The sequence below is a fragment of the Lytechinus variegatus genome, chromosome 13 (genome assembly GCF_018143015.1).
Source record: "Lytechinus variegatus isolate NC3 chromosome 13, Lvar_3.0, whole genome shotgun sequence".
Classification (NCBI taxonomy): Eukaryota; Metazoa; Echinodermata; class Echinoidea; order Temnopleuroida; family Toxopneustidae; genus Lytechinus; species Lytechinus variegatus.
The window spans coordinates 4,942,002-4,965,911 of NC_054752.1; the positions used below are offsets into that span (position 1 = coordinate 4,942,002).

The following is a 23,910-nucleotide window of genomic DNA, read 5'->3' on the forward strand; positions in this document are numbered from 1 at the left end:
CTAGTAGAGATCGCAGCACAACAACGTTAAATGCATATGCGCACTTGGGCCGCGAGGGGGCGCTAAGCTTATTTTCACTCAGGGGGTGGAAACTCCGCTTCTGCATCCGGTCAGAATTGAAGAAAATTTTGGAGGGTCAAAAGTGCACACTGCTCCCATTTTACATGTACAAGCCTATGGACACCGCCACTGCTTTGGTACACCAGCGAAATAGAGGCGTGGTCATTAAACGTCCTTCGCGCATAGCGTAAAAATATGTAAATGAGCATTTGGTCACTAATTAGCATAATGCGCGACCTGATTTAATATCGTTTGTGATTATGACATCATTACACTCATTCATTCTTAAGGTCACGATTATTACTGCACCTTTGATTTATTTTAGCTGCATGTTGCCAGGATCTTTGCGAAAGCAATAACTGGAAACTTTATGGGAGGGAATTTAATTGAGCTTGATTTGCCCTCTTTTCATATAATTTTCTTTCTACTAATTACATTCACTATTACAGAAGAAGATCCCAAAGAAAATGTTGCCATAATATTTTTTCCCCTTAAATCGTGTAAGTGTTCCTCGGTTGACAATAATGGTTGAATGTAATTACCATGGCATCTCTTTATGTTTCTGAAGCCCTTATTTGAAGAGCTCACTTGCAAAAGGGGTAAGGTCCATTTGTCATCAAATTTGATTTTTTTTTCGCAATGTATAGATTTTTAGATGATACCAAAGAAAATTTGAAATTCACATGAAAACGTGAATAAAAGTGGCAAAGAAAAATCATTTTTTAAATCAAAATTGATTGGATTCATTTCAGTATAGTTGCAAAAGGGTTTAGGTCCAAAATGGTAATGTTTTAAAGAATATATAGAAAAAAAATTAAAACAGGTAGATTTCTTTTCTACCCGGCCAACTTTATGTTCACATGATGGGCTAGTACATGACAATTTAGTTGAGTAATGCAATAGGTGAGAATAAAAAAAACCATGGATTTTCTTGGAATGGTAAAAAGTGGACCTAACCCCTTTTGCAACCAAACTCTTCTCTTTTCTTTTTATTTTTAATTACAGAAAACAAAATGAACCTTTATTTCATATATTTTAGATATTATAATTCTAAAAAATAATAAGAACAAATCAAATACTTTTACATAATTATTGTAGTCCCCAATATAGATCCTATTATAGCAGTCGGGAGCACTTAATTTTAAATGGCGACTTCTATGTCATTATATCAATAACCATGACCTAGGTACAATATTTTAGGGGGATTCTCAAAATTATCTAGGCAGGAGAGAAAACCGATCGTAGGGTATAGGATATTTATTTTTTTTATTTTCAACTGGAAATGAATCTGGTATAATTTTTATATTGAAAGAAAAATACATTTTATATAAAGGTTCCAAATTTCGTAGAAATAATTCCCATCCCCGTATATCCATCGTGAACAGTAAGGTCTTATGATTGCTTGTTCTAAAACAAACAACTTTCTCTAACTGCCCCCATCTCCTGCCCCTTCTCTCTCTTTCTCTCTCAGAAACTGACACACACAAATATAAGCAAAAAGGCAATTAATTCTCCTGTCATTTTACATTCTTTCCCACACTTATCCTTATTTCTCTTGAATAATATTTTGATTAACTGCTGTTTGCTCTCATGATGTCACAGTAGTATCACATTTGAGTACAAGGTGCAACATCTTGTGCCATTTGTGCATAAAAAAATTTGGTAGCAATATATCATCACAAATTGGTGATTAATAAACGAAAATGACCAAGATCAGATAATTTAATTCAAAATTAACATGTTTATTACGAAATCCATTTTCTGAAACATTGACAATAACATAACTAGAGTCTACAAGCATTAAATTAGATTTAAAAAAATAAAGGATTTAGTACATTTTCTACACTTAAGTCAAAATATACAATGTTTATTAGAATTTCACTCAAAATATGTTGATGAGCCTAATAATCAATATGAGGGATGTATCCAAGATTTCATAAAAAGAGCATAAAAAATCTGAGATATTCTGTTTATTCTTTCCACACAAGTTTGTCACTCAAAAAAAGAGTAAATTCCTTTTAAATTTGGGAACAAGAAATATTCTACTAATGTGAGAGCACTCCACATAAAAGGGGGGGGGCATAATTCAAGAATCTCCCTAAACAGTGCCTTTCCAAGTCAGTGAATTACTAACAAATTTTGATATTGTCTACTGTCACTGTGGGTAGAATTCAATCTATTTTTAAAAATATAGTCTATTTATATTTGCAGAGGAAACCCATTTCAAAACTTTGAGTAAGATAACAATAAATGCAATTTAATATCCCTATAATTATTGAGCCATTATGATGACGACTTGCAATTATGGTAACTTTGTCCAAGCCCATTGCAGCTACCATAAAGACCTTGATTTCTTGCTCAGCCCTGTTACCATGGTAATTGTCATAGTGACAAGATTACAATAGTAATAACTTGTTTATGGAATGAGGTCCAGGAGTGATACTAAAATTATTTCTTAATCCTCTGATCACCTTTATTAACATTTATCTACGCATGATTTTTATTTCAAAACATAGATTTTTGTCTTGTATACAATAGTCCTTTAAACTGGAAATTATATTTAATTTCACAAAAACTTCTAAGAACTAGTAGAAATATCAAATATTAATAAAAGGTGATACATTTGCCCATTGGAAAAAAAATATTTCTTTCTTGTATTTTGTGTGAAATTTTGTATACTTTAATGTCATTGCCCGCTGATGAACCTGAACTCTTTTCTACAGATGTGCAGTTTAAAGAACATTCACTGCTTTGTTGATATATCTATTCAAATTAATTTGAAGTAACTACTTATTAGCTTGGCCTTCATATATCTCCCGTCTTGGTACTTGCTGTGATACCAGTACTTAAACAGCTTGGGCAGTGGGAAACCTGCATTGTAAAAAATAGAGAAAGAACAAAATGAGCTGCTGATGTAAATCATTTTTACTCATCTAGTCCAGTTTTATTAAGAAGATTTAAACTCTATTTAATACTTTTGTCCTACATCCAGATAAATTGATATATCAATATAACTATTTACAGTATGTTTTGATAATAAAGAGTCCAAATTAATTCAAATAGTTATCAGATGATAACTGTTAATATCATGTTTTTTATGTACATGTACATAGACAGAAGGAATGGTCGGTGAAAATGGAAATACTGGTGAATCTGAATTCAAGCAAATATTAACTATCAATGGAGCTTTAATTGTACATGATATCTTATCTTGATTCAGCTTAATTAGCCATACCCCCTCCCCCCGAAAGAGGGAATATTTATTTATTTAGATTTAGACTTTAGCTTAGATACAGCCTGTATTATTATTAAAACAACAAGCATACCTTGAAATTTTCCAATTCAGATATCCTGTTCCTCATTAGAGTGTAACCCACACTTGCTGATCTGCATGGTTCTCAATTTTGTCCCTCTGACCGGGTGTGAACTGCTAAAATCTTGGTCCTATTGGATCTGCAATAAACATTTTTTTTTAAGTTTGAGAGTACGGTATTAGACATAAATAAACTAACCCCAATATCTACTCTTCTTAAACAATATTTAAAAAATTTCAAGCTGCCCATATCTTTGACCTATTAATATTCCAAAATTGATTATCTGGTCGGTCCAAAAACTTCATTCTCTCTCTATCATAAAGTTTCACAGAGAAGCATACGCATACCAGGTACCCGACTGCTTCTTAAAGTAAAATGATTCCAACCAATATTGCTCCAGCTGTATAGCTGAATCAGGACCTGGTCTATACTGGTCCTGTATATAACTAAAGAATCACAACACATTTGAATGAAGTAAACACTAAGAATTTTTCAGAATACCACCCCAGGCCAGGCCCAGGGCATCCTGTTCAAATGGAAACTTGATTTGCGTCTAAGACATTTCATTCAAATCTAACACTAAATCAATTGGATTTCATTCATGATTACTCTGAAGTAAAAAGTTTTTGAATAAAAGAAGCTGCTGAGAATTACACTTATTCATATAAAGATGAAATAGCGTGACGGACTAGACCTAAACTTCAACTTTCAAGCTTGAACTTAAGTTTGGGCCTAGTCCGTCCCCGCTATTTTCATACCCCATGACTACATCGACAATCTCGCTAGCCGGCTAGCACCGGCGATATCAAGACCGGATCCCGCTCTGACCAAAATCGAGTTTCTCGTTACTAAAACAGGTCTGAAACAAGTCCACATCTACCCCTGATAATTGACAATAAAACTGAAATGCAGGTTTACTTTTTGCCTACATGAAGCATATTCCGATGAAGGTCTACGACAAATGGTAAGTTAGGCCTATTTTTTCTGAGAAACTAACTGACAGATGATTTATTTGGAAGTCAGGCAAAAGAAATGGGAGTGTATGGAAATGGAGGTTTACGTAGTAAAGTAATACGGGATGGGCCCCGAACCCCAGCGAACACATCACCATTGCAAGTGAGATCAAAACATGAAAATGAAATTAACTTACTTTTATTCTTATGGAATGTCATTAAATTAATATTGATGTTCCCTCCAAGATTTTCTGCTCCAGTGAAGTTTACTCAGAAATCACGATTTCGAACATCAATTCTATAAACAGATGATTAGTCGAGCTATTTCATTGTAGAAACTGGAAATCGCAGAGTCCGAAAGAACAACACTTCGCACAGATCTCGTAGGGAATTGTGGGAAGGTAAAAACGTGTTTAATTCATAATATATGAATAAAACACGCATACATTCGTAATTCCGAAGCTTCGTAATTCCGAAGGTTCGGTTATTCCGAAGGTTCGTATTTCCGAAGGTTCGTAATTCCGAAGGTTCGTAATTCCGAAGGTTCGTCAATCCGAAAACGAAATAAGGTTCGTAATTCCGAAGGTTCGTTAATCCGAAAACAAAATAAGGTTCGTAATTCCGAAGGTTCGTTAATCCGAAAACGGAATAAGGTTCGTAATTCCGAAGGTTCGTTAATCCGAAAACGAAATAAGGTTCGTTAATCCGAAAACGAAATAAGGTTCGTTAATCCGAAAACGAAATAAGGTTCGTTAATCCGAAAATTAAATAAGGTTCGTATTTCCGAAAATGAAAATAATTCATTTTGGTAACAAAAACGATGTTGTCATTACAAGATTACACGATATTATGCAATGATAGTAATAACGATCGATGATGTGTGTTGGGGCCAAAGCATGTATTTCATTAAGAATGGCGCCATGATCAAGCATAGGCTAATTTCGATTTTATCTGAGCAATTGCTGCCTATAAGCAAACGGTTTAATTAAAGATGCAGGGGATCAAGTGTGTTGGAAGCGTGCGAGCAACCTCTAGATAATAGGATTTGTATTGGAGGGGATGTCATTTTTAATAACAGCTTCTGCTGGTAATAAAAATAAAAATAATACTAATAATGATCCTTGTGAGATGTTAAAGCGCGAATCGCAAGCTGAAACTAGTAGACATTTCATGTAACAAGACGTGAAGTGAGCATTCGGAGCATTTTTTGTAATCGTGAGAAAGATGTGTATCTTTCTAAAGAATTAAAGCGAGGGCGAGTTGTAATTTGTTTATATACTGACCTGGGGCCCGTTGCATGAAACTTTTTACCTGAGAAAACTCAGGTTGTTTTTACAGGAGTTTTTGCCCTGTGCTAAAGTAATTGGCGGAAATCAGACTAACCTTAGTTTTCAGTTTTTACCAGAGTTTCTCAGGTAAAAAGTTTTATGCAACAGGCTTCAGTAAGTAATCTTTTAAGGACTGCATTTAGTGACTCATGAATAGAATATATATCTCACGAACTAAATAATGAGAGCGCGAACCGCAAGCTTAAAATTTGTGATATTCCAACCTGAAAACTGGACATTTCATACTTCTTTTTTGTAACCAGGAATAGAATGAGTTCCTCAATAAACAATACTTGATGCGAGCGATAAACGTGAGCCAAATTTTTCCGATTTTCCAACCTGAAAACTGGACATTCTATAGCATTCTTGTAAAAAAAAATAATAATAGCTGGGAGAATAGTTTTCAGAACTGAAGTGGCTTCCCTGGGTAAATGATATCTATATCAATATCATCATTCTAGGCCCACATGAAATTTCCAAAAGTTTGAGCACGTGATTCGCTCGCAACATCTCACAAGGATGCCCTTCACAGTATTGACCAAAAAGGTGAATTTTACATCTTCAGATTTGACTTTTTCCCCCAAACCGCTTGCTCTCTACGCTCGCAGAAATGAAACGTAAATATATAACTTTAGCATGTTTAGTGATCAATTTAGTTACTACAAAAACACACAACCTCTTTACACAGATGATAATCTAATGGTGAAAATATCCGTTTGCACCAAATTGCCCCTATTGGCCCCCTTTTTTTTACTTTGCCCCCCCCAAAAAAAAAAATACGTTCCGCCGCCATTGGCTAAAACACGCATCGTCTTCATGGCTAACTGCAAAAAGTTCTTAAAATGTCCCCTTTAGATCAGATCAGAGCTTATATATTTAAAAATTCTGTTCGCGCTTCTTGCTAGCAGTTATTATCTAAATTTAGTTACATAGGCATCTCGCTTTGAAGATCACAAACATATTGCCCATCATATTAACAAAAATATAGCTCGCGCTCGCATTATTTAAAAAGGGTTTATCATGTTATTACATATTTACTTTATTTTATAAGGATAAAGCTAATTATTGACTGTTAGGACTACCCTTTCAAAGAAACAAACAAAAATCAACTTTAAACTGCCGATCAAGGAAAATATGGCTAAAAAAAAATCCCCCCCCCCTCCTCTATTTGACGAAAGTTGGATCCGCCGGGAGGGAGGCAGGGGGCATCAAAAATGGAATAAAAAACAAGGGAATTAATATTTTCCAAAATGGGAAAGTTCCTTTTTCAAAAATAAATATGCCGTTTTTCATGTTTTTTCGAAATAAAATACTCTTTTTAAAGTATACAAGTTAAGTTAAGTTTTCAGGCTGGGATATTGAAAAATTTCAGCTTGCGCTTCGCACTCTCATTCGATTGGTGAAATATGCATCCTAAAGAGGTCACTAAATGCTTTCTTTAACAGGTTCCTTTTCTGGTCAGTATGTTTAAGCTCGCGTTTTGCGCTCGTGTTAATTCTTTAGTTAGATGCACATCTTTTTAATGACAGCAGAAATCTGCTCGGATTTTTAAAAACTAATTTTCATTTTTTATTGAAATAACCTAAAGTTTAGCTTGTGATTCACGCTCGCAACACCTCGCAATAATGCCATTTTAAGAATAACTGACCACAAAAACCGTTATACAACTTCACCTTGGAATTTGTTTTACCAAGCCGCTCGCTCATTATACTCTCTCCCGAAAAATAAAGCCTAAATATACATTTTGCCATAATAAGAAGTCACTTCAAAAAAGTTATTCTCTACTGAATCACTATCAAACAGACAATGACTTCAATCAGATGATAATCTTAAGGTGAAAATATCACCACAGTCCCAATTTTGACGTATGAGTTTCATTTTTTGGCTTTACCCCCAACGAAAATTCGTTCGGCCGCCTTGCCTTCCATCCTCATATGATAATTGAACGGCAACAGTGTCCCCCGCCCCCCTCCCCTTGCCTCTGCCTCTGCTTTCCCGGTTTTCATTTTTCGGATAAACGAACCTTATTGTGTTTTCGGATTAACGAACCTTATTTTGTTTTCGGATTAACGAACCTTATTTCGTTTTCGGATTAACGAACCTTCGGAAAAACGAACCTTATTTTGTTTTCGGATTAACGAACCTTATTTCGTTTTCGGATTAACGAACCTTCGGAAAAACGAACCTTAATTCGTTTTCGGATCAACGAACCTTCGGAATAACGAACCTTTTTTCGTTTTCGGATTAACGAACCTTCGGAACAACGAACCTTATTTCGTTTTCGGATTAACGAACCTTCGGAACAACGAACCTTATTTCGTTTTCGGATTATCGAACCTTCGGAATAACGAATCGTCGGAATTACGCCACAAATGTTCGGATTAACGAACCCTTTTTCGTTTTCGGATTAACGAACATCGAGGTATAGGCAATTTACGTGTTTCGGAATTACGAACCTTCGGAATAAAGAACCTTCGGAATTACGAAGCTTCGGAAATACGAAGTGTAACCAATAAAACATTAGCGTCTTAGCCAATCATAGAAGTGCATTTTGCGTAATTTGACGTCATTTTATGAATAAAACATTGACCCTCCAAAATCACCCTTCAAATTGTCCGCCGGCAGCCATGTTGGCTGTGTACAAAACCTATGGGAAATAAAAACGCGCGAAAAGAGTTACCTCTCTAGCTCCCTTCGGGAGCTTACGTATACGTAAGATCGTATCTCTGTGTTTTCACTCTGAAACAGCCGTGTGCCCCCCTTCTCCTTTACACGCACGCCCAATCACCCACCCACGTATTCACTCACACCCAATCGTGTATGCGCACCAACTCCAGCACACCTGACTTTTTATCACTCTCTATCGTCATCTTGCAATAACGCAATAGCTTTTATACTTTAAAGATAGGGTTTTCGTATTATTGTCATGGGAATTGCAATGAAAATCCACCTATCTCACTTCCGACATCATTCTTTCTCGCGCTATCTCTCTCTCTTCACTGATCTCTCTACCCTTCTCTCTCTCTCTCAATTATCCTCTTTCAATCATTTGTTATCTAGTACTTATAATGCATTTCTCGCTTTCTATTTCCCTCCCCTCTTCTCTCAGTCACCTCGACCTCCCATCTCTCCCACCCTCTCTCTCTCTCTCTCTCTCTCATCGTCTCTCAAATCATTCACAGTATTTTTACTCTTGAAATCACGAGATTGTGTGGCTTCTATTGTGAACAATAAATGCTTTTACTGAAACATGAAAATCATCTAGCGTGAAGAGAATAGAAACCTTGGAATAAAAGGATCTAATTTTTCTTATACAAACATTACTCATGAGTATCCTATTCAGGTTTGACTAAAAGAAGAATCATGTGGTTTTACCTAGCTTTTTCAAAATGTATTCTTGTTTTGGGTTTCCGCTACTGTTTACGAAATTCATGAAAGCAAAAAAAAAAAAAAATAAGAAATGGATTTCGCAATCATTTTAGCACATAGTCAAGTTACAAGGCATTTCATACTTCAATGTTTTATCACCAGTCCGTATAAATAACCATTCTGGGCTGAGTTATTATTTAGCCAATTGAGCACTTTATGTAATGTCGAGTTTGGCCATTCCCATATCGTCTTATATATCCACTTGATCTAACAGCATTTATGGTATATCATTATATGAATTAATTATGGATCACATTTCCATTATGTAAGTACAATATACTTAATAAAAGCTATACCCAATCTGGGCATTACACTAGATGATATTTAAGACCAAGGGATGGTTGTACCAAACTAATACTAGACCACATTGATGGTAGACCAAGTGCATGAAGTGGGTTTGATGATGATCGGAGAATAGAAATACGTCAACTTCACTACAACCCCCTCTCCTGTCTCTCTCCCCTTTCTGCTTGTCACATTCTCTCACTACCCCCCTCTCTCTATCTATCTCTCTGGTGTTCCTTCTCTGTCTCTGAATGTTCATTTGCCATCTCTCCTCTCCCTATATTACTTTCTTTCTGTCTCATTCCTTGAATAAATTCGTCCGATTCTTCATCTCTCCCTCTCTGTCTCTTCCCTCTATTTTGTTTCATGTGTCTCTATTTCTGTCTCTCTCCCTCTCTTCCCCTTCCCCCCTGTTTCCCTTCCTTTTCTGTCTTTTCACTGCTTGCGTCTTTGTTTCCCTGTCTCTCTCCCCCTCTCTTTACCTCTCTCTGCACGTCTCTCTTCCTGCTGATTCTTATTGGTCACATATTAACTTCTGAAATAATTCGTCTTACAGGATTCCTTGAGGAGCGATGAAATTTATTAAAGCGGAAACCAAAGCATGGCAACAATAGACACCCATTTTCATTGTATTTATTATTTTCTCTTTTTTAAGGTCAAGCCCACCCCAAAATAATGATTTGAATCAATGTAGAAAAGTCAAGCAAGCATAACCCTTACAAATTTTTATCAAAATCGTGTTGAAAATAAAAACTGTTATGACATGTTACAGTTTGCTCAGTAATCCCCAAACAGTCATATGCTTAACTCGGTGATATGCAAATGAGAGAGTCAATAATATCCCTCACTAACTTTTATTTTCTTTATTGTTTGAACTTTTACAATGTTCAATGTTTACAGATTTGACAACAATAACAAGCTTGAACGAAATTGACTTTTTTTTTCTCATTTTACCTAAATCTACTTTTTTTAGGTTGAATTTTCCTTCATTAGATATTTAAATTATCTAGTATAAAGTAGATGAAAAAATAAATGTACTTTTAAAACAGCCCCAAAAAAGATGATCGGATAATACGTTCGAATTTTTTTTTCCAACCTTTACTAGTATTCTAACTTAAAAAAAAACTTTTGAAAGCAGATTGAATACAGATTAAAATGATATTGTGTGAGTAATATGTTAATGATCGGTAACTCGGTTACCTCCTGGTTAGTAGTAAAGATAATGTATGAAAATAATGTTAAGAAAGGTGTTTGGATTCGTGTTTGAAAAAAAAATGTATATATATATATATATATATATATATATATATATATATATATTCTAGCTATCGCTAACATCCCAAAATTCTTTTTTTTTAATCTCCTTTGGTAAAACATATATACAGGTTAATGATTAAGTGTAACGTATATGCAATTGTTTTGCTTACTCATGGTTAATAGTAAAATATTCATGTAAACAATAAAAAGACGATCTCAGAAAGCGTTTACAACCCCTTTGCAGACTAATTCGCTAACATCCTACTTCATTTCATGCTCCTAAAAATTAATACAAAATCGTTTCAGTTAGTATGAAACATGAAACGAATTTAATCGAGTACAAACACAACTTTTCAGGAATACTATGTGATAACATATCATCATATTCACAGTACTAGAACATTTTCATAGTGGTTCATACATATTTGAAAATTTAAATTTTATACATAATATTTCATACTGTCATGTTTTGGCGATCCAGCCTTACAGGGTTTTTTCATAAACTCATGGAAAGCCAAGCAATTGATTTTGTATCTACTCACATTTGATGTTTCTTTGTATTTTTATCTTATTTTCAAAATAAAGATTGAATTGAATTTGAATGTAATTATTTAAACAAAATATTCTTGTAAAGTGAATGAAGTTAATGGATTCAAATAAAAATTCAGTTAGACAAGATAAAAGAGTCTGTAAAGCATTTTCCTTGAAAAGAACCAAATAATACATAACTCTAAAATGTTTCCATGATATTTTTTACAGTTGATTTCGATATTAAATTGATTTAGTTGTAGTATATACAAATGATCTTCTCTAATCTTTGGTTAATATTAAAATATGATACATGAAAACATCAAAAGATGATTGAATAAATCATGTTAATAAACAACGACTGTCGCATACATCCCACAGTCCACAGTTTTGATCACCGTTCCCAATCGAGTTCATTTACGTTCTAGATGAAAAGATGTCAAAACAATGCTAAATGAACAAAGAATTGATAGCAATAATTTCTGTAAGCATGGAAAACGATTCAAATCCAACCGATTTCATTTGTTCAGGTGATCGTAATAATGCGCCTGTGAATAAATAATTTCAGCCGTCATTCATAGATTAATGAACATAAATTTCCAACAACACAGTCACTGCCCGATATAGTATTGAAATAAACGTATTTACATCAGCCTACCACAAACATCTAAGTGATCATGTTTTTAAGCGAATGAATCAATCTCTCTATACCTATATATATAAAAATCGACCAGCAATCAACGACACATTTTCTGTTAAACTCTTGTAGATATTCATATATATATATATATATATATAAAACCATATATGTAATTGTAAGCTTGTAAAATAATTAAATTCAACGTTATTTTCTGCTTCTTCATCGACAGCCTGATGATTGCTTCTTAAGCATGAAACTGGCAGTAGCCGTGTTGATTTAACCATCCTACCTCGGATTATATAGATAGATATATATATATATATATATTCTTAAGAAGAAAACATGTAGGCATAACAGTTTCGATTACACAAAGCATTATTAAAACCATTTCAGGAGGATGAAAATTCAGGAAATCAAAAAAAATTGATTAGAGTTATCGTTTTATTGGGCCTGCAACTACATCTTAATTGAACATAAATTTCATAAATATTTTAGCAAGCAAAACAGTCATTGACGTAGGCCTACTTGAATGGAACGTATTAAAAATATCATAAATATGCAACTGTTCATTAAAAGCAATTTAATTTATATATACATGGATATTCACAATATAATAAAAAAGAATCATGTTTAGCTCTTGCAGAAGCACATATTCATATAGTAATTATATAAAAAAATAATAAGCAAAACATTTTCCTGTAATAAAAAAAATAAAAAAAACATAGCTATACATGACCCAAATGTAATAAATTACCATCAAATGCGCATTCTGTTAACAGCAGATCCAGTTTAGTAAATAAACACTGTACTGGTACATTTTGGTTACCAAGTCCCAATTGTAAAATTATACACTACTGCTTATACGTTATGTACAATGTAGGCCCGCTATTTTTTTGCAAGACACAAAGTGCAATTTACCCAAATGTATCGTAATCATTGTAACAGCCCCCTCTCTCGGTAAATCCAGGTGATTATAATCATATCATGATCGAGATCATTCCAGGGCTGTTTCGTATAGCCACATCAAAATACTTCGTTTGTTTATGCTGATCTAATGTTGGAAGTGAAAATATACAAACAAGCAAGCAATGTTTAGATGTAATGCGCATCGAGGTATAGCAAACGTGACCACGATCCGAATCGCAACATTATTATGAAAACAATTATGGTCTAATATAACGTGCTTTCAAAGGAGTCAAAAGTACACAATTTTAATGTAAAGAAGTATAGCGCTTCGTGTAATTTTAATTTTCATTACGGAATCAAGATACCACTGAACATTCATTTAGAGTAACAACTACTGATTCATTGGCATGATAAGACTTTGGTAGCTATAATACACGCGATGGACCTATAAAAGGATGATTTTTTTTAACCAGCATGATTACATAAATGAGGAACATTTTGACTGTTCAGTTTTACATATGGAACTGAGCTAAAATGAAATATACCCGGGTATAGTGATAAAAAGCTTCTATGCAGACATAATTAATATTAATGTTTACTCACGCCAACAAAGCGACGGCGTAGTCTGGTATAAGATATTCTGAGACAACGTGTACAATAAAAGAGCATAACCCTGATAGGTTTCCAATATGACTACGAAGCTTACCCACAATCAAGCCATGGATTACAATGCGTTTCCATCGTTGTTTTTCTTTTCAATTTGAAAGCATATAATGGTAAGATGTAGCAACATTCCCAATATCATTTGTTTGTTCGGTATTATCATCTGTCATGGATCTAGGGGATGAATCGCTTTTTGAATATGAGAATATTATCTCCATCACATGCAATCATATTCCCTGATGACGTCATCATCACTCGAGAAAAGACAAGTTGATTGAATCTATTATATGTATTCGGTCTAGTTGATAAAGGGAATGATGCTACTCTTCTCTTCTTCATATCACCCTCACTCATCACCTGATCAATCACACACGTCTTGTACTCATCATCTGATGTCACGATGTAGAGGTCGTCTGTCATACAATCAACACACACATTCAAGATGACATCACTGTGGGGGATTTCCCTATGATTACCCTCTCTGTCAATGATGAGTGCTCTGCGATCAGGTGGTGAAGGTCGAGCGATGATGTGACCTGATGACAGCACATCATGCATTGCTATCTTCTCTTTACACGTGATGGTGTTGATAATCTCATCATTAGCTGGGTTGATGACGTATATCATAGACTGACTCCCTTCAGCAGCGATGATCATCCCATCCTGATCGATTGCAACGCGCACCCCTGCATAAGTACACTTCGTGTTTCTTGGTATTGTGGCGTCATTGATGTGATTCCACTGTCTGTCGTATACACTGATGCACCCAGGCAGACTGTCTCCTTTACAACCTTTGATGAATCTACCACATACTATCTTGTCATCATTCAGTACTGCACATGAGATTATCCATGATGTACCACTACCGTTGATCACTCTCTGTGTGGTTTTACTGTTCAAATCTAACATGTAGGTACATGTATGCCTTTCACCAACATGACCAATCAGTGCATCTCTGATCATCACCTTATCTTCATCTATACATCCAACAATGCCCGGGCATTTGATTTTATCTGTGACATTGATTGTTTCAATGAGCTTCCACTCTCCATCATACCCATCAATTCTTCCATCACACGTTTCTCTCCCAACACCCTTCACAAACCTCACACCTGATACAACACGATTTATTTATTTCACCTCACCCTCATTCAGTTCCTTCTTTAGTTCCTCGCTCACTGATGCATGCACACGATGTCCATCTGTGACAATATTTTTATCATCTTCAAGAATTCTGTCCAGTGTCTCTTTTGCTTTCTCTGCTGATTTGATGTCGTCTTGCCATGATTTCTCAAGCTCTTCAATCTTTCTCTCGATCTCTTGAGCAATCTTCTGAATGTCATTCTGAAGAATGCGCTGTTTATCAATTATCGTTTTTCGTCTCTTCTCCGCATTTAAACGATTTTCATTGTGTCGCTCCTCTCTCTTCGCTTTGTTCTGTTTAATTTTATCCTGTAGCTTTCGAATCTCATCTTGATGTTGCTCATTTTCCTCATCAACCTCCTTGTCGATTTTATCAGCATCCTCTTTTTCCTTGGCTCTGTCCCTTTCGATCTCCTCTTCGATTTCGGAATCAACCTCATTCTGAATAGTTTTAAAATGTTCGTCTGGGACTTGTTTACCCTGATGAATCTCAATCCCATAAGCTTGTAATAGCTCCAATTTGTCCATCACTGCTTTATGAAGGTTGCTGAGCTTTGCTTTGTTTTCCCGTAGTGCGTCCTCTATGTCCTGCCGTACACAAGGTTTTTCATGATGATCTATCACAGCGCAAGAAAGACATAAAACTTCGCCGTGCGTCTTGCAGTACATATCCATGATTTTCTCGTGTTTCTCACAGAAGAGATTAGGTACACCTCTCCGTACTATTCCGATGCATTCTTTTTTCAAGGCGCAGTCACGACAGAGCTTCTTCTTCTCCTTCACATAGAAGGTGACGTCAGTAATCGATTCGCAGTCGGCTTCTTCACAAACAGCGCCATCTTCATCTGAGCTGAGTTTAGACGCCATCGTGAGAAGAATTTATAGGGATTCAAGGCTGCGGGCTGTAAATAAAAAGGGCATACAAAGGTAGGATTGAGGGCGAGAAGCATTTGGAAAAATATAATATAAATTCATTAGCTAATGTTGTTTTATTCACTGTTATCGGGAAAACAGCATCATTTCATAAAGTAATGCCATGAACAAAGAAATAAACGAAAGACACTGCTGCATTTCAGGAAAACTAGATTACAACATGCATGGTACTTGTTTATCAGTAAAGAAATGTATGAAATATTTGTGACGATCTTAGCAGAAGCCTCACCACCATGCCCGCCAACCATGCATGCATGCAAGCAATTTTTTTTTCTCCCACTTAAGCCAAATTCTAAAATTTGTTTATTTAACATAGAATATGTTAACAGGAAAAAAATGTTTGATGGTGTAATCCTGAAAGTTGTGTTTAAATAGAGTACATTATCTAAATTAAAAAAAGGTAATGATGAATTACTCATCTTGGTCTTGTGATGGCAATATTATCGATTGAGTTGTGTAATGAAAACCAATGTACTAAATTACTTTAAATAGAAAGGGCTACAATGTATTCATCTCTTGCAGGTTCTTCTGTTGTAGGTTCCAGGTTCTAGTAACAGGTGGAATAACACTTAACATTCCAAGACCCGCCCGAGGTATATTGATTGTACAGTCATGGCAGTAGGATCACTTTCACTTTGTTACTCTTTGAGAGAGGTTGTGTTCTGAGGAGCAAGCAAGAAATGACACACAGTTTTAATTAATTTTGGAGTTTTTACTACCCATAATGATGTGAGTCTATTTTATATTTTATCAGTATATTTCAGCTTAAAAAAGAGTATTATTAGATTCTTCAATCTAAAAGGTTATTTTGACTGAATTTTGATCCAGATTTTGTTGTAATAATTCAATCAGCTTGTTTTCTGTTACTTTAATAGGCATAATTGTACGTTGTGAGCTTTTTTATCACTTTCCGGCTTTAAATAATTATCGCAAAAATATTGCAATGAGGGAATGGTTGTATTTCAATATTTTCCAGGAGTGAATTTATGTCAATTTTTCAAGGATTGATACATTTATGCTAATGAATTAATACTATCTAGATATTCTTTTGATGCTTATTAAATTATATGAAAGACATGTATTGATCAAATGATTTATAAATCATTGAAATTTAAAAACTAGGATTGTCATTATATACAATTGGAATTTATTCAATTTTCAAGGGTCCTTTGGTCAGGGAGCTTTTACCAAGGACATCAATTTTATTTTGGGGCTACACCAATAGACGTCTTCAGTTTTCGTCACTCCTGAGCCAAGATCATAATGTCCTGAGTTTTCAACCTGAGTTTTCAACCCTGAGTTCTGCTTAAGTTCTTCTTGACGTCATGCGACAGGTCGAAAGCGCCTAGACATAGGTGACGCCGTTCTTCGACAGACTTCGTGGATCTCCGATAACCCCCGACACACGTCATTCTACAGTCTTCAAGGTCATCGGAGACCCGCTACTCCAGTCGACTCGTCACAATTTTTTCATCGACATCATATGAACTGCATCCACGAATAATCAGGGAGGTCATTTAATTTAATGAACATTTAATATTGTTCGGACAAATTCTTATTTCTCCCATCCACTACATTTTTTTATTCGAAAAATGAAATTCTAAATTGATAAAATCAAATTTAACTTTGTTGTTCTTTTGGAAGTCAGTACCATTTACATTTATAATATATGTATAGTATTTATAGTATACAGGTTAGGTAGAGACATGCAGTCGATATTGTTCAGGAAGGGGAATCGGACGAGCATCTGGTCGAAGAGGAAAGGGACAGAGGCCAGATGAGAGAGGAATATAACAGGATATGGTATAAAATATCACACTTTGAGGTTATTTAGAAAAAAATGTTACACTTTTGTAAGTACTGATAAACTCCCGCCTTCTTTGGACCTTTCATGAGCCTAAATGACATGAAAGGTGACCTTGGCATGTGTTTTATTTTTGTATAAATGTACATTCCATTTTCCATAAGCGTTAGTTTGATACCAAACATGATATGTTAATTTCGTATACTAGATAAGAGATTAATGAGAATTAACAGGCTGACCTATGTGAAAAGGACGGTCAGAAAACGAAGTTGTCCCTGTCAGATTCAAGATTCAAGGAGTTTATTTCATTTCCATGACAAATATAAATCAAATACAGATAACAGTCAAAGTATGAGTTCAAGATGAATTTTACCTCAACATAACTATACAGTGCGTCCCAGAAAAAACGAAACCGAGATTTAGCGATCATTATCATAACTTAATCATAAATAGAATAGACAAATCACCTACCAGTTCAAAGCTTAGAATCTCCTCTTTCATCTGATATTACTTAGATTATTTCTTATTCACGCATGAGTGAGCAAAAACAATTTGAAGAAAGAATTCCAAAAACTCATTTGGCTGGGGGTATCTGGGTTTCAAACGGAAAACCACATTTCTGAAAAGTTCAATATCTGCTCTTTAATTTGGTACCTAAATTACAGAAAATGGTCAAGAAATAACAAAGTTCTGGTCATTTGAAATAAGGCTTGAATTTCAATAATTTCATAAAATGAAGAGGTTCTCCAGGCTGGCTTTCAAACTCACTCGACACGTTTTGTTGACGATCAGCCATGCATTAAATCTTTTGTTCACCATGCGAAAGCTTCTGTGGGAAAGCGGTGAAAACACGTTATCTCATGAAATTATGGAAATGCAAGCCTTATTTCAAATGACCACAACTTTTTTATTTCTTGACCATTTTTTGTAGTTGAGGTACCAAAATAAAGAGCAGATATTGAACTTTTCAGAAATGTGGTTTTCTTTTTGAAACCCAGATACCCCCGCCAAATGAGATTTTGGTATCCTTTCTTCAAATTGTTTTTGCTCACTCATGCGTGAATAAGAAATAACCTTACTAATATCAGATGAAAGAGGAGATTCTAAGCTTTAAATTGGTAGGTCGTTTGTCTATTCTATTTATGATTAAGCTATGATAAATGATCGCTAAATCTCGGTTTCGTTTATTCTGGGACGCACTGTATAATAAAAGTTTGTATAAAATGGTTATAAGCGTGTGGAAATGAAGAGATCCACTAAGACGTATTGATTGTAGAGCGTGGATCCAATAAAGCGAGTTGAAGAAATAATTTGTTTTAAGCAATTGAGAAAAGTAATCAGAGTTAATGAAATGTGGAAATTCATTCGATTTTACAAATGTACAAATATACAATATTATATACTGTGAAAGTAAAATGTGATAAATATAATAGGAAAAATATCTTAAAGAAAAAATGAAACGATATGGAAATGGAAATATGGTGACAGAAGTACGGTACGACATGCACTATTAACATGATTAAAGACGGTTACACTTCGTAATTCCGAAGCTTCGTAATTCCGAAGGTTCTTTATTCCGAAGGTTCGTATTTCCGAAACACGTAAATTGCCTATACCTCGATGTTCGTTAATCCGAAAACGAAAAAGGGTTCGTTAATCCGAACATTTGTGGCGTTATTCCCACGGTTCGTTATTCCGAAGGTTCGATAACCCGAAAACGAAATAAGGTTCGTTGTTCCGAAGGTTCGTTAATCCGAAAACGAAATAAGGTTCGTTGTTCCGAAGGTTCGATAATCCGAAAACGAAATAAGGTTCGTTGTTCCGAAGGTTCGTTAATCCGAAAACGAAATAAGATTCGTTGTTCCGAAGGTTCGTTGATCCGAAAACGAAATAAGGTTCGTTGTTCCGAAGGTTCGTTAATCCGAAAACGAAATAAGGTTCGTTAATCCGAAAACGAAATAAGGTTCATTAATCCGAAAACGAAATAAGGTTCGTTAATCCGAAAACAAAATAAGGTTCGTTAATCCGAAAAATGAAAACCGGGAAAGCAGAGGCAAGGGGGAGGGGGCGGGGGACACTGTTGCCGTTCAATTGTTATGAGGATGGGAAGGCAAGGGCGGCCGAACGAATTTTCGTTTGGGGGTAAAGCCAAAAAATGAAACTCATACGTCAAAATGGACACTGGTGATATTTTCCCTTTAAGATTATCATCTGCTTGAAGTCATTGTGTTTGATAGTGTATAAAGTAGAGAAAAACCTTTTTTGAAGTAATTTCTTATTATGGCAAAACGTATATTTAGGCTTTATTTTTCGAGAGAGAATGTAATGAGCGAGCGGCTTGGTAAAATAAATTCAAAGGTGAAGTTGTAAAACGTTTTTGGGGGTCAATTATTCTTAAAATGGCATAATTGCGAGGTGTTGCGAGCGTGAATCACAAGCTAAAACTTTAGGGTATTTCAATAAAAAATGAAAATAAGTTTTTAAAAATCCGAGCAGATTTCTGCTGTCATTAAAAAGATGTGCATCTAACTAAAAATTAACACGAGCGCAAAACGCAGCTTAAACATACTGACCAGAAAATTAACCTGTTAAAGAAAGCATTTAGTGACCTCTTTAGGATGCATATTTCACCAATCGAATGAAAGTGCGAAGCGCAAGCTGAAAATTTGCAATATTCCAGCCTGAAAACTTAACTTGTATACTTTAAAAAGATTATTTTATTTCGAAAAAACACGAAAAACCGCATATTTATTTTTTGAAAAATGAACTTTCCCATTTTGGAAAATATTCATTTCCCTGTTTTTTTATTTCATTTTGGGGGTGCAAGTGCCCCCTGCCTCCCTCCCGGCGGATCCAACTTTCGTCAAATGGGGGGGGGGGCAATATTTTTTTCAGCCACATTTTCCTCGATCGGCAGCTTAAAGTTGATTTTTGTTTGTTTCTTTGAAAGGGTGGTCCTAACAGTCAATAATTAGCTTTATACTTATAAAAAAGTAAATATGTAATACCATGATAAACCCTTTTTAAATAATGCGAGCGCGAGCTATATATATTTTTTTAATATAATGGGCAATATGTTTGCGATCTTCAAAACGAAATGCCTATGTAACTAACTTTAGATAATAACTGCGAGCAAGGTCGCAAACAGAAATTTTAAATATATAAGCTCTGACCTGATCAAAAGGGGACATTTAAAGATTTTTTTGCAGTAAGCCAAGAAGACGATGCGTGTTTCAACCAGTGGCGGCGGAATATATTTTCCTGGGGGGGGGGGGCAAAGCCAAAAAAGGGGACCAATAGGGGCAATTTGGTGCAAACGTATATTTTCACCATGAGATTATCATCTGTGTAAAGAGGTTGTGTGTTTTGTAGTAATTGAATTGAGCAAAAAAATTAAGTGATCATTGATCGATAAATTATATATTTACGTTTCATTTCTGCGAGCGTAGCGAGCAAGCGGTTGGGGGGGGGGAAGAAATCAAATCTGAAGATGTAAAATTCGCCTTTTTGGTCAATTACTGTTAAAAGGGTATCCTTGTGAGATGTTGCGAGCGAATCACGTGCTCAAACTTTTGGAAATTTCATGTAGGCCTAGAATGATAATAATGATATAGATAGGGAAGCCACTTCAGTTCTGAAAACTGTTCTCCCAGCTATTCAGGTTGGAAATCGGAAAATTTTGGCTCACGTTTCTCGCTCGCATCAAGTATTGTTTATTGAGGAACTCATTCTATTCCTGGTTACAAAACAAATATAAAATGTCCAGTTTTCAGGTGGAATATCACAAATTTTAAGCTTGCGGTTCGCGCTCTCATTATTTGGTTCGTGAGATATATATTCTATTCATGAGTCACCAAATACAGTCCTTAAAAGATTACTTAGGTCACTATATAAACAAATTACTGCTCTCCCTCGGGTAAATTCTTTAGAAAGATACACATCTTTCTCACGATTAAAAAAAACTGCTCAGAATATGTTTAAGTTCACGTCTTGTTACATGAAATGTCTATTAGTTTAAGCTTGCGATTCGCGCTTTCAACATCTCACAAGGATCATTATTATAGTATTATTTGTTATTAACAGCAGAAACTGTTATTAAAAATGACATCCCCTCCAATACAAATCCTATTGTCTAGAGGCTACTCGCACGCGACCAACACACTTGGTCCCCTGCATCTTTAAACCATTTGCTTAGGCAGCAATTGCTCAGATAAAATCGAAATTAGCCTATGCTTGATCAGGGCGCCTATTCTTAATGAAATACATGCTTTTGGCCACAACACATGCATGTATCATCGATCGTCATTGCATAATATCGTGTAATCTTGTAATGACAACACCGTTTTTGTTACCAAAATGAATAATTTTTCATTTTCGGAAATACGAACCTTATTTAATTTTCGGATTAACGAACCTTATTTCGTTTTCGGATTAACGAACCTTCGGAATTACGAACCTTATTTCGTTTTCGGATGAACGAACCTTATTTTGTTTTCGGATTAACGAACCTTATTTCGTTTTCGGATTGACGAACCTTCGGAATTACGAACCTCATTTTGTTTTCGGATTAACGAACCTTCCGAATTACGAACCTTATTTCGTTTTCGGATTAACGAACCTTCGGAATTACGAACCTTATTTCGTTTTCGGATTGACGAACCTTCGGAATTACGAACCGTATTTCGTTTTCGGATTGACGAACCTTCGGAATTACGAACCTCCGGAATTACGAACCTTAGGAAATACGAACCTTCGGAATAACCGAACCTTCGGAATTACGAATGTATGCGATTAAAGACACGCACACACGAAACAAAAAAGAAAACAAAAGAATACAAATTAGAGGATGGAGGAGAGAGTGAAGAAATAGGCTGACCGATAAAGAGGGAGAAAAGAGAGTGTGTGCGACTGGGAGGGAGGCAGAAAGACAGAGATAGATGAACAGACAGACACACATAGGGAGAGAAAGAGAGATTCTAAATATACATGTCCTCAACATAACTATCAGCCAAAAATACATTTAACATGTTTAATGCTCAACTTGTAACTATTCCAAACATTGGAAAGTCCGCACTATATGTTGCATTGCTTACATTTGTGACCTGTGCGTGCGTTCAAGAGTTGTACACGATTTTCTGTCCCATTTAGTCAGAAATCTTTCATAAAAACATGTGGAAGAGAGAGAGAGGAAGCCAGGGGAAGAGGGGGGGGGTGATAGCGGGGTTACTGTTCACTTATATTTAAAGTTCTAAGTACGCGTACCTTCATTTTTACCTACATGTATAATAGATTATCTTCTGATATTCGTTCTTACAAAAAAAAAATGTGCTTCTTACACAAACACGTAAATGTGACCAAAATCACGCACTCTTTACAATTCCACCACATGACGAAAACACTATATCGAACAAACACATACATGACATAAGTGATGTTCTTACCTTTGTAAGTCACATGTGTAGCCGAGCCAGTTAAATAACCGATAGTTGACAATTTGTAGAAACAAAAACTAGTTCAAAGGTACAAGTAAATCTTGCAACAAACATGGAGTCTATTATGATAGTTGTGCCAATGAACTTATCTAGTGACGTGGCATGTAGAATCACTGCACGCTCACAACTGAATCATTTGACATGCTTGAATACATAGTTTGATAAAGTAATGCCATGAGCAAAGAAATAAATGAATAGCACTGCTGCACTTCATGAATATAATAATAATGAAATGAAACTAGATTACAACTTGTCTGGTACGTTCTTTAGCAGTAGCCTCACCACCATGCCAGCCATACATGTTTGGTTTGTTTTCTTGTCTGTTTTGATATGTTTTTAGGCCATCTCTCGTTGGGTCATTCAGCTTATTCAATGAGTATAGATTTTTCTTGAAGACAGTCCTTAACAGTTTACAAAATTTTGAATAATGTTGATACATAACTGCCATAATTATATCAAGTATCATTTTAGTGACAGTGGGGTAAAATGACTGAGTTGACTTGAAATTATATGTTCAAACCTACAAAATTGTATAAGAAATTAATACTATTAAGTTACTAGCTGAAGGTTAGAATGACATGTAAGTATAAACCTAGAATTTCAACATTCAACTTTAAGCCCTTCTAAATTAAATAGTAGAAGAAGAAAAAATAAAAATTAAAGAAGTACTACAAGAAGATGAAAAAGAAGAAAAAAATAACAAGAAGAAAATGAAGAAAATGATAATAGTAATATTCGTAATACTAATAAGAAGAAAGAGAAAAGGAAAAATAAGAAGGAAAAGAGAAGTAAAGAGGTACTACTACCACTACTACTACTACTACAAGTACTAATACTACTACTACTTCTACTGCTACTACTACTACTACTACTACTACTACTACTACTACTACTACTACTACTACTACTAGTACTACTACTACTAGTAGTAGTAGGTGTAGAGAAGAAAGAGAAGAGAATTGATATACAAGGATATATATAGTAGATGGTCGTGGCACCTCAAAAGGTTAAATGGTTTACTAATCACACCAAGGAATTAATAATTACTGTATCAAGCTTATAATATGTAGCATAATTATTCAAACTGAAATAAAAGATTTATGCAGCAATGGGGAGGGGGGGGGGGGGGAATTGGTCTTGATCCTGCTATGCCTCTAAAGAGAAGGGGGTGGATC

The 23,910-nt window shown here is 35.1% G+C and overlaps 1 long non-coding RNA gene and 1 pseudogene across 1 annotated transcript; both read right to left on the reverse strand.

The window, feature by feature from the left end:
• Nucleotides 1-2,108: 2,108 nt before the first annotated feature.
• On the reverse strand, nucleotides 2,109-4,682 carry LOC121426546. The gene is made up of 3 exons (XR_005971611.1): nucleotides 4,525-4,682; nucleotides 3,387-3,513; nucleotides 2,109-2,931 (listed from the first exon to the last, which is right to left on the reverse strand). It is a non-coding gene; the product is annotated as an uncharacterized LOC121426546 (long non-coding RNA).
• Nucleotides 4,683-13,164: 8,482 nt separating this feature from the next.
• LOC121426515 lies at nucleotides 13,165-22,732 on the reverse strand (annotated as a pseudogene).
• Between the last annotated feature and the right edge of the window lie 1,178 nt (nucleotides 22,733-23,910).